The sequence below is a fragment of the Heterocephalus glaber genome, unplaced genomic scaffold (genome assembly GCF_053883595.1).
Source record: "Heterocephalus glaber isolate CG9 unplaced genomic scaffold, H.glaber_assembly_v1.0 deba00001790, whole genome shotgun sequence".
Taxonomy (NCBI): domain Eukaryota; kingdom Metazoa; phylum Chordata; class Mammalia; order Rodentia; family Bathyergidae; genus Heterocephalus; species Heterocephalus glaber.
Genome location: NW_028258473.1, coordinates 5,249,428 through 5,252,441, shown reverse-complemented (window position 1 = coordinate 5,252,441; position 3,014 = coordinate 5,249,428). Strand labels below are relative to the sequence as shown.

The window sequence follows — 3,014 nt, the reverse complement described above, 5'->3', positions numbered from 1 at the left end:
TCTTTTGCTAAGGATCAACCAAGAACAAATGTGCTGAGTAAAGCATAAAAGATCTAATTTAGGTTTAAGAAGGGACTTCCCAACACTGAAGAAAATGAAAAGCAGGCCACAAAAAGTTTTTGTGATGGCTAATTTTCAACTGCTACCATGCGATAGACTGGGTGAGGGATTTCTTCATCTAAAGTATCCCTGTGATTCAGGATTGTTACACATCCAGTTCATTTCTGCAGTCTCCTCTCTTGCACTGCACTAAGTCCTCTGAAAAGGACTGCCATTCAGAATGCAAAAGCTTCTTTAGGACAGTGAGCTTAGATGTAGTGTGAGAACAATATATGGGGAGGTGATTACAAGTCCAATTTTATCTCTTTATTAAGCTTGGCATATTCTTTCACATAAATCAGTCTTATGTAGTTCTTTTTTGTGGTACTTAGTATTGAACCTAGCTACTTCTTCATTGAGCTACATCTCCATCCCTTTTTATTTTGAAACAGAGTCTCACTAAATTTCAAATTGCTGAGATTACAAGCTTGTACCACCACACCAGGCCCTTGAAACTGTTTCTTAACTGAGTTTTTGTCTCCTTTATTATTCCATACTCCTAATGGTAACGTCCTTGATCCTCAGTGCCCCTGATTTGGAGTGAAGGCTGGAGCAAAAGTCTAATGTCCAATAATCTTTCATCTCCTACCTTTCTGTTTCCCAGGGGTCCAATCTTATTCCTCTCCCTCAGCTCCTCTACCTACTTCCTAAGCTACCACATCTGGTGAAACCTCTCACCCTCACTTGGACTCCTATTGCCCCAATTTTAGTAGTGCATTTAGCTGCTAGCAGCTTGACATTCTACTCAGCTCTCCTGTGTGCACACGTGTGTGTGTGTGTGTGCGCGCGCGCGCGCGCGCACGCTCATGGGGTGGTGATATTGGTACAGGAGGTGGAGAATGACACATAGGGGATTTCTACTTTCTAGAAAGTTGAAGTCTCCAATCAACTTCTCCTTTCGCTTTGAGGCATTTAGCCTAGTGCTAGGCCTCTGTGACCACCCTTACTTAGGTGGATATGAATGAAGGAATCAGTGAGTTTCTTAAACTCCTGAGGGAAAAGGGCCCATGGCAGTGTGAAGGAGTGTGATTGGTTGCCATTGCTATCCTTCCTGGTGAGGCTTTCTGGTAAATGCTGCTATACCTGAGGTCAAATGCTCAGCTCAAAGAAATAGTCATGGCGAGGAACTTTGTTTGCCCTAGCACCATAAATGAATCTTTCTTTCATTCTTTCTTTCTTTTTTTTTTTACTAAACTGTAAATTCTTTTATGAACAGGAATTATAAACAGATAATAATAACCTCATTTAAAAACCATGAGTGCAACATAAGAGAATATATAGCTCATGAATAACTTAAGTATTTCCCATTTTAAAAGGCAATACACAGCATACAAAAATGTAAACAAAGAAGCTATAATATGGATACATGATTGGTGTATCTAGAATAATATATATACAGTACATAATTAATGTTAATTATGGGAGCAATATGTTTCTCTATGATTCCCCTCATGTTTCACTTTCCCCAGAAACTGAATTCTGAACTTCTTCTTCTAAAATTCCTTGGACAGCACACTATATTTCAACACAAATTTAGTAAAACAATGACATAAAAATATTTCATTTTCATATTCATCAAATATTTGCTGGTGATGAAAATAGCATGTGAAAATATTTTGTAAATCCTATGATATACAGACCCTAGTTTTGCTACAGATGATTCTTTTATGCTAGCCCTGCTGGGAAAATATTTATCGTTAAAGACTTAAAGCACCATCAAATGTATGTCTAGTATAGTCTATAGCAGGACACTCTTGGAGTTTTATGAGTTGCACAAAGAAAAATCCATTGTTCAGTTGCTGTCATTTGAATACAAGTATCTGGATGGCATTCACTCTGAAGTTTGACAGCAAGTGCATTTAGTTCAAGGCTGGATTGCCTTAAATGTTCATTCTTAGATATGCCTTCAACTTGGCCTTCAGGTGGTTCAAAAATTTTGTCAATATTGTAGCAATTTGCCCTTATGTTCTGTTGAATATACTGCTGAACAGCAAGCATACTGTCCATTTCATCAAATGACTCATCAGGCCAGTTATAAAAATCCTGGCCTTGGTGCCTGGCCTGTTCAGCCTCAGCACTGCTGTTCCCTCCACCATTACTATAGTGCCAAAATTGGGGTAGGAGTGGGAGGGACATCCGTATCTGGAAGTCGAGGATGTTGGGGAGGGCAGCACCAGGCCAAACCCTGGGAGGGGCCACATCAGTGAATATTTGCAGTCATAAGAAAAACTGAGGCACATTGGCTCATGGCACTATTAAATTGGGAAAGCAGAGGAGAGGGAAATAGAACTGCTGGTTGTTGAGTGTAAATATAAGCACTTATTCAACTCTACTAGGCTCATCCATCATTCTAGGCAGTCTGCTTCCTTTCTCATCCTTTCATAATGTCAGAGTAGGAAAGAACCTTGGAAGCCCAGGAATTCAGTTCTTTGTTACAGAAAAGGAAACTCAAGACAAGAGAGGGGAAGGGACTTACCCAAGACCACACAGAGGTCACAGAGTGAGTTAATGGCAGAGCTAGGAGTAGAAGCCAGGTGTCATGAGTGCCTCGTTCAAATATCCTTTCCACTATCCCACACTGGTTCACAAAAGATACTCAATCCACGCCTCTGCAAAGTTGCTAGTGGAGAGAACAAAAAAGAACTATGGTCAGTCAGTTTCATACTGAAATTCAGACTTAACTGTATGACTTCTCCCATCCAGAACACTGCTGTCCTGGGATTCTCTGACCCTAACAAGAAGTAGAAATGGTGCTCTCAGACACATCATCCCAAGGGCTTAGACAATGAGTAGCATCTCATCTGAGGGAATTACAGCCTCATCAAAAAGTGAATGTATTGGGGAGGGGCTAAAGTACTGGGGCACTGATTTGAGGAGAATGGAGTGGATTTGGTGGGAGAAAAGAGAGTAGAAGA

At 40.5% G+C, this 3,014-nt stretch overlaps 1 pseudogene; it reads right to left on the bottom strand.

Moving 5' to 3' along the window:
• Positions 1-1,548: 1,548 nt before the first annotated feature.
• LOC101724792 (MOB-like protein phocein) lies at positions 1,549-2,195 on the bottom strand (annotated as a pseudogene).
• Between the last annotated feature and the right edge of the window lie 819 nt (positions 2,196-3,014).